We start from the raw sequence: 8,742 nt of genomic DNA, 5'->3' as shown, positions 1-8,742 counted from the left end.
ACACAGAGGAAACCAGAATTGAAAGAGATGCGTGTACCCCAATGTTCATCGCAGCACTGTTTCTAATAGCCAGGACATGGAAGCAACCTAGATGTCCATCAGCAGACGAATGGATAAGAAAGCTGTGGTACATATACACAATAGAGTATTACTCAGCCATTAAAAAGAATACATTTGAATCAGTAATAATGAGGTGGATGAAACTGAGCCTATTATACAGAGTGAAGTAAGCCAGAAAGGAAAACACCAATACAGTATACTAACACATATATATGGACTTTAGAAAGATGGTAACGATAACCCTTTATGCGAGACAGCAAAAGAGACACTGATGTATAGAAGAGTCTTTTGGACTCTGTGGGAGAGGGAGAGGGTGGGATGATTTGGGAGAATGGCATTGAAACATGTATAATATCATATAAGAAACGAATCGCCAGTCCAGTTTTGATGCAGGATACAGGAAGCTTGGGGCTGGTGCACTGGGATGACCCAGAGGGATGGTATGGGGAGGGAGGTGGGAGGGGGGTTCAGATGGGGAACACGTGTATACCCGTGGCGGATTCATGTTGATGTATGGCAAAACCAATACAATATTGTAAAGTAATTAGCCTCCAATTAAAATAAATAAATTTAAATTAAAAAAACCTTTCAACACCACTTTCTTCCAACCTACATTTTTTCCCATAATGTTAATCTCAGTTGGTGGCTGCGTTAGTTTGCTAGAGCTGCCATAATAAAGTACCACAGACTGTGTGGCTTAGACAACAGAAACTTATATTTCTACAGCTCTGAAGGCTAGAAGTCCAAGATCAGGGCCTCAGCAAAGTTGGCTTCTTCTGAAGCCTCCTCCTTGACTTGTAGATGGCCTTCATGTTCACATGGTACTCCCCTTCTATGCATATATATGTCCTAATCTTCTCTTCTTATAAAGACACCAGTCATATTGGATTAGGCCATCCAACTTCATTTTTCCTTAATTACTTCTTTAAAGGCCCTGTCTTCAAATACAATCACATTAAAAAATAATGGATATTAGGGCTTTAACATATGAATTTGGATGGTGGCGGGGGCACAATTTAGTTTGTAACACTGGAACCATTACTCACTCAGGCTCTAAAACCAAAAATCTATGGTTTGTCTTAGACTTCCCTCTCCTTCACATTCCCTTATCCAATCAGTGACTAGGTATTTCTTATTCTAAATTTGTAAATCTATCAAGGCCATTCTTTTCTCCCTATATTGACTTCTAAAGCCTTAGTTTAGGTTGTCCTCTTCTCTGATGAATCTCAAATCCACATCTTTTATCCAGTCTGTTTAGGGCTCCAGACTCATGGGTCCTTCTAACCTGCTAGACATTCCCACTTGGATATCTCAGAGGTGCCTCAAATACCACATGTCCTCTGCTGTGTCATGCTCAGTCACTCAGTCATCTTCAACTCGTTGCAACCCTATGGACTGCAGCCCGCCAGGCTCCTCTATCCATGGGATTTTTCCCAGTCAAGAATACTGGAATGGGTTGCCATTTCCTCCTCCAGGGGATCTTCCTGACCCACATGTCTCAAACTGAATTAATTATCTCTCCTTCCAAATATACCTTTCTTTGTATATTCCCTCTCTCACTAAATGGCATGATGATCAGTTTCTAGAATGGAAACCTCCAAATGATCCTTTATTTCTTCCTCTCTTGCCTAATTAGGCCTCCATGACTAGTGAATTATTAAATCCAGTCATTTTTGCCTCTGAATTATCTTTTCAATTTTATTCTTTCCATCCTCAAGTTCCACTGTCTTAGTTGAGGTTCTCATAGTTACTTTTATTGTTGCAATAGAGTCTTTACTGGTCCCCTTACCTTCAATGGTCTTTTCTAGGACTCAGATTTGAGGATAATCTCTGCCATGATTAAAACCTTTCTGTGTTTATTCATTGTCTATAAACATCAAAACTCATTATGGTGACATCATAGGCACTTCAAGGTCTTGACTGTGCCTAATACCCCCAGCCTTGCTTTTGGACAATTTCTTCTGTAGAGATGGAGACAACTGGGTGTCTCAGCTGGGCAGAGCTATGGAACATATATGTGTGACTTCACCCACATCCTAATGTCTCAAAGGAAAATATTTTTCTAATTGTTGCAGAGATGAGAACGCATGAATTGATTATGGAAGTTATGAAATATCAATCATGGTTCTATTTGTTCTACAATTCTTTGGCCAAACTTAAAACAAATGAATCTATGAGAGCAGTCTTATGAAGAAATCCATGTTTATTGTGTTAGATTTTTTCCCCCTCAACAATGTTACTCACACTATGCTTCTAATACCTTCCTTACACTTTGTGCTTTATTGATTCTGAGCACTCTTTGCTTTTTTACTCTGCAATGCATTTTCTTTTTTTTTTTCATTTATTTATTTTTTATTTTTTTTTACTTTACAATATTGTATTGGTTTTGCCATACATCAACATGAATCCACCATGGGTATACACATGTTCCCCATCTGAACCCCCCTCCCACCTCCCTCCCCATACCATCCCTCTGGGTCATCCCTGTGCACCAGCCCCGAGCATCCTGTATCATGCATCGAACCTGGACTGGTGATTCGTTTCACATGTGATATTATACATGTTTCAATGCCATTCTCCCAAATCATCCCACCCTCTCCCTCTCCCACAGAGTCCAAAAGACTCTTCTATACATCAGTGTCTCTTTTGCTGTCTCGCATAAAGGGTTATCGTTACCATCTTTCTAAAGTCCATATATATGCGTTAGTATACTGTATTGGTGTTTTTCTTTCTGGCTTACTTCACTCTGTATAATAGGCTCAGTTTCATCGACCTCATTATTACTGATTCAAATGTATTCTTTTTAATGGCTGAGTAATACTCCATTGTGTATATGTACCACAGCTTTCTTATCCATTCATCTGCTGATGGACATCTAGGTTGCTTCCACATCCTGGCTATTAGAAACAGTGCTGCGATGAACATTGGGGTACATGTGTCTCTTTCAATTCTGGTTTCCTCTGTGTGTATGCCCAGCAGTGTGATCGCTGGGCTACAGTCTTTGCTTGGGTTTCCCTTCTTCCCCTTGTCTACCTGAAAATTCTCATTTAGTCTTCAAAATACTGCCTAGATGTTACCAGTTCCTGACTGACTTCACTGATCTCATCTCTACAACTTCATTGAGTTCATATCCTTTTCCCTTGTTCTATTTTTGTATCTTGCTCATACTTCAAATGTTGCACTTGTTACACTGTATTATAAGTAGTTTCTGTGTTTTTCTTCTCAGTAGACTTTGAGATCCTTTAAAACATGAAATAAAATAAAGGTCAAATTGATATGCCATGGAAGCACAGAAAGAGGAATGATTAATTCTGATTCAGGACAGCAGGGAAAATGACACAAAGCACCTGAAATTTCAGTAGGTTGTTCATTTACTAGCACTCTATGTGGCAAGCACTGTTGTAGGGGCTAGATATATACTCAGTAGTGGACAAGACAAACACAGTCCCTGACATTATAGAGCTCAGAAGCTATTTAGGGAGACAGAAGTTAAACTAAAGGGAGAAAATCCTGCAAATAAAAAAATATATATATATATAAATAACAAAACAGGCTAAGAAGGAAAAGTTCAAGGTATATTATGAAAACACCTAATTTAGATTGGGAGGGGGTGGTCAGGGAAGCCCACACTAAAGAGAAGTCCCTTAAGCTCAGATCTAAATAATAAGTGGAAATTAGCCTGTGAAGAGTGGGAAAGAGATTATTCCAGGCAGAGGGGTCAGCAAATGCGAATATCTTGAAGCAGAAAAGAGGTTGTGTTTGAAGAATAAAAGGAAAGTCAGTGTGGTGGTAATATAGTGAATGTGGAGGAGAGTTGCTTGAGATAAGTCTGAAGAGGTAGGAAGAGACTATATCATACAAGATTGTATCTATTAGGACTCTTAGGCTGCATGTAATAGAAACCAAGTTATGGTGGTTTAACAAAATAAAAAGTTTATTTTTCTAACATAAAGGAGCTTCAATGTCAACAGTTCAGGACTCATAAGTTTCAGGACTCAAGCATCTATCTTTTTGTTCTATGATCCAGTGAGCATGGCTTCTATCTTCAGGCTTCCTGCTGTTCTACTTCCAGGCAGCAAAAGGAAAGAATGCAAAGGACAAACAAACAAACAAACAAACATGTGACAGCTAAGTCTGTCTCATTCCATCAGGAAAGTAACAGTTTTCCTGGAAGCCCCATTTATCTATTAGATAGAACTGGGTTGGATGGCCACCCTTAGCTACAATAGAGTATGAGGAGGTTTCATTTTCAATTTAGTCTATTACTACTCCTAAAAAAATCTACTGGTTTTATTAGAAAAGGGGAAAACACATTAGGTAGGCAATTTGCAGTTGCTACCACAAAGTGTGTGGGATTTCTTAGTTTATTCTAAAAACAGTGGGAATTCATTGAAGGGTTTTAAGCAGGGGAGATACATAGTTCCTTTTATGTTGATTAGCATCTGTTTGGCTGTTGTGAGAAGGATGAATTGTAAGGGGGGCAAGAGTGGTTTAAAGGTTGACCAGTTAGAAGGTAATTTCAAGAGCTTATGATGTCTTGGATAAAGGAAGTGGTAGTAGAGATGGAGAGAAGTAGACAGTAGAGAGAAGTAGAGGTACCATGCTTTTGGTGAGAAATTGGATCCACAGGGTGAGAGAAGGAGAGGAATAAAAAAATGATTCATGTGTTTGTGGATTATGCATTTGGATGGAGAGTGCTATCATCTATTAGGATTATGAAACATGGAGGACCATATTGGGGTGATGAGTATGATTTTGGACATGTTGAATTTGAGGTGCTTATGAAGCATACAAAAGGAGATGTCTTGTTGGCAGTTGAACATATGTGTCTGGAATTCAAAAGACGGGCCCTGGAGTAGAAATAGAGATTTGGGAGCCATTTACCTGTGAATGGTATTCAAAACTATGGGAGTTGATGACATGGTTTAGAAAATGAGTACAGAACAGAAGGAGAGAAAGGCTCAAGGCTGACCACTGGGAATCTTCAAGAGTTATTTATTTAAAAATATACTTTTAGAATGGTTTTTGCGTTTTATTAAAAAATGCATGCAGTATTCATTATAAAATAAGCCAGCAATATAAAGAAGTACAAAAAGGAGGGAAAAAATACCTCCAGAAAACTGCAGGAACTAAAACTAATCAGTATTGTGCCTTAATTTGCTTATCTGAATAAAAGAGGATAAAAATAGTAACTATAAGATTGCTGTGATAATAAGATAATCCATTTAAAGTGCTTACTTTGCTATCTGGCAAATAGTAAATAGTTCATAAACATTAATTACTAAGATTAATGAACATTATTCTGGACATTACTTTTATTATAAAGGATTAAGGAATGGATAGATATAAAATTTTAATAGAAATCATATACATGCTCTTTCAAAAAGTCTGAAGTTGAACAAAAGACTAATAGATTAAAGTGAAAGTAAAGAAACTGACAAATTTCAGATAAATATTTCTTCCCTCTCAAGAAATAGTAGTCTCTGAAAGACTTTTAGAGTTAAGATTAAAGATTTGGAAAATACAAAGAAGTTATAGTTACTATATTTTTATCTCCATGTTTCAGTTCTTGATAGTGTTAGACTGATTCCCTGGGTAGTTGATTAAGGATATGGGTTCTGAAGACAGCCTGCTTGGGTTAAGCTCAGTTCTGCAACTTACTAGCTATAAGGTAGGCAAATTATTTAATCTCTATTTGCCTCAGTTCTCTCGTTTTTAGAACGAAGACTAAAAAGTGCCTACTTCATAAGGGGGAGAATGGATACATGTGTATGTATGGCTGAGTCCCTTTGCTGTCCATCTGAAACTATCACAACATTTTGGCTATATTTCAATATAAAATAAAATGTTAAAAAATTTCCTACTTCACTGGATTGTAAAGAATAAAAGAGTTAATACATACATAATACTTGACACAGTGCCTGGTACATAATGAACTATTATTATAAATATGAGGAAATGAGTTATCATTATATAATGTGATGAAATACACTTTTCCTTCCATCTCATGGTTTTTGTTAGCTATATTATTATTTTTACCTTCTCATAGTTTATAACGTTTATATTCTGTTCTCCACCTAAAATTCTCTAAGTTGTTTGGTCCTGCTTCTGTGTTTAAATGAATTCAGTGCTTAACACTACTCCTTTTATTACAGCTTCTTTATTCCTGAGTTCTTTGTTTTCATGTATCTCTTGGTTTTCTAGGTTTTATAAGATGCTAGTTATTTTTTTTTAAACCAGCCCTCATGAGTGTTGCATTTCTTGAACTTTGGCAGGCTTGAGAATATCTGTGTGTTGAAGTGCAAACTGATAGGATAGAAAATTCTTGGGTCACACTTTGGTTCCCTCGGGAGTTTGTTGATTATCACTCCCCTGTCTATGGCACTGTGGGCTACACTGGTCTTTTCATCATGGCCTCTTCCATTCGTCCATTGGCTGGATGGATTTCATTGCAGAAATTCCAGCATTAGGAGTCAAATGATGGAGGAGGAGGAGCTGTCAAATGAGATTGAAATAGTGTAGCCAAGAAAAAGGGAGGAAAACACTGAGGTGTCACAAAAGCCAAGAGAAGGTTAGGCTTGACAAAGATGGCAGTAGTGAATTCTGTCAGAAGCCTCTACAAGGTCAAAAGCCTGTTAAAAATAGGATTGGGTGGATACAGAGAATGTGGAAGAGCATTTTGGGCTGCAATAATAAATGAAAATTTTATAGGTGTATAAGTATGTGTTTGGATTGTGGGAGTACTGAGTAGTCCATTGTGGGTGGAAAATTGATTTCAGGGGAAAGATGAAGTTATGACAGACCATGTTGCCCAGATCTCTTTTTCTATCAGGCCACTTTGTTTTTTTTTCCTTCTGCCTGTCCACCTAGCTCTTCATCTGGATTAAAGAAAGATATCTGAGTTAGCTTTCTCTTGCTCCCTTCTTTAGTGTCTTTTTTTGTTGTTTTTCCATTGTTGTTTTCCATTTGTTGTTTTTCCATTGCTCAGTCTTGTCCGACTCATTGCAACCCCATGGACTGCAGCACACTAGGCATCCCTGTCCTTCACCATCTCCTGGAGCTTGCTCAAACTCATGTCCATTGAATCGGTGATGCCATTCAACTGTCTCATCTGCTATCATTCCCTTCTCTTCCTGCCTTCAGTCTTTTCCACTTTCCCAGCATTAGGGTCTTTTTCAATGAGTTAGCTCTTCGCATCAGGTGGCCAAAATATTGGAGCTTCAGCTTCAGCATCAGTCCCCATTATGATTATTCGGGATTGATTTCCTTTAGGATTAACTGCTTTGATCTCCTTGTGGTCCAAGGGACACTCAAGAGTCTTCTCCAACACCACAGTTCAAAATCATCAATTCTTTGGTGCTCAGTCTTTTTTATGGTCCAACTCTCACATCTATACATGACTCCTGGAAAAACCATAGCTTTGACCAGATGGTCAATGTCTTCTATATTTCTTTATTTTTTGGAATAAAAAAGAATGGGATTTTCAGTAATGTCCAGTCCAAAAATCAATAAATCAATTCAATAAATATTGAATATCTATTGAGAATGCTGTAGTACATAAAACAGTATAATGGTGAAGACAGGGAATGCAACTATCACAGCCCAGTGTGTGCTAAGTGCTATCTTCAGGCAGTATGGGGTGCTTTGGAATGCAGAGGAAAGCCTGCTCTGCAAGGTTACAGGGAGGTTTAGTTCAGTTCAGGGGAAGGGTACTTAGCGCAGGCTTCCAGGAGAAAATGATGGAGAAATCAAAACTTGCAAGATGAATAGGCAGGCAAAGCTATTGAGAGAAATAGTGTTTTAGGCAGAAGGAAATCATGGATAAAATCTTGAAAATGTGAAAGAGAATGGAACGTTTGAGCAACTGAAAGAATTTTAGTGTGGAAGGAGTGTTTAAAATTTTTTCTGTTACAAAAGAAGTACATCTTCACTGGGAAATAATCAGTCAAAAGTAGGAAGTAAAAAAAAAAATCAAAGTTTATTCCTTACCTCTACAGTCCACAAATTAACCATTAATAGTTTAGTGAGTATTATTTTAATATCCTTTACTCTTCAGTACGTCAAGGCTGTATATTGTCACCCTGCTTACTTAACTTATATGCAGAGTACCTCATGAGAAACGCTGGGCTGGAAGAAACACAAGCTGGAATCAAGATTGCCGGGAGAAATATCAATAAGCTCAGATATGCAGATGACACCACCCTTATGGCAGAAAGTGAAGAGGAACTGAAAAGCCTCTTGATGAAAGTGAAAAGGAGAGTGAAAAAGTTGGCTTAAAGCTCAACATTCAGAAAACGAAGATCATGGCATCTGGTCCCATCACTTCATGCGAAATAGATGAGGAAACAGTATCAGACTTTATATTTTTGGGCTCCAAAATCACTGCAGATGGTGATCGCAGCCATGAAATTAAAAGACGCTTACTCCTTGGAAGGAAAGTTATGACTAACCTAGATAGCATATTCAAAAGCAGAGACAATAGTTTACCAACAAAGGTCCGTCTAGTCCAGGCTATGGTTTTTCCAGTGGTCATGTATGAATGTGAGAGTTGGACTGTGAAGAAAGCTGAGCACTGAAGAATTGATGCTTTTGAACTGTGGTGTTGGAGAAGACTCTTGAGAGTCCCTTGGACTGCAAGGAGATCCAACCAGTCCATTCTAAAGGAGATCAGTCCTGGGTGTT

This window comes from Bubalus kerabau, chromosome X (assembly GCF_029407905.1).
Source record: "Bubalus kerabau isolate K-KA32 ecotype Philippines breed swamp buffalo chromosome X, PCC_UOA_SB_1v2, whole genome shotgun sequence".
In the NCBI taxonomy this organism is placed as follows: Eukaryota; Metazoa; Chordata; class Mammalia; order Artiodactyla; family Bovidae; genus Bubalus; species Bubalus kerabau.
This window is presented reverse-complemented; position numbering follows the sequence as displayed.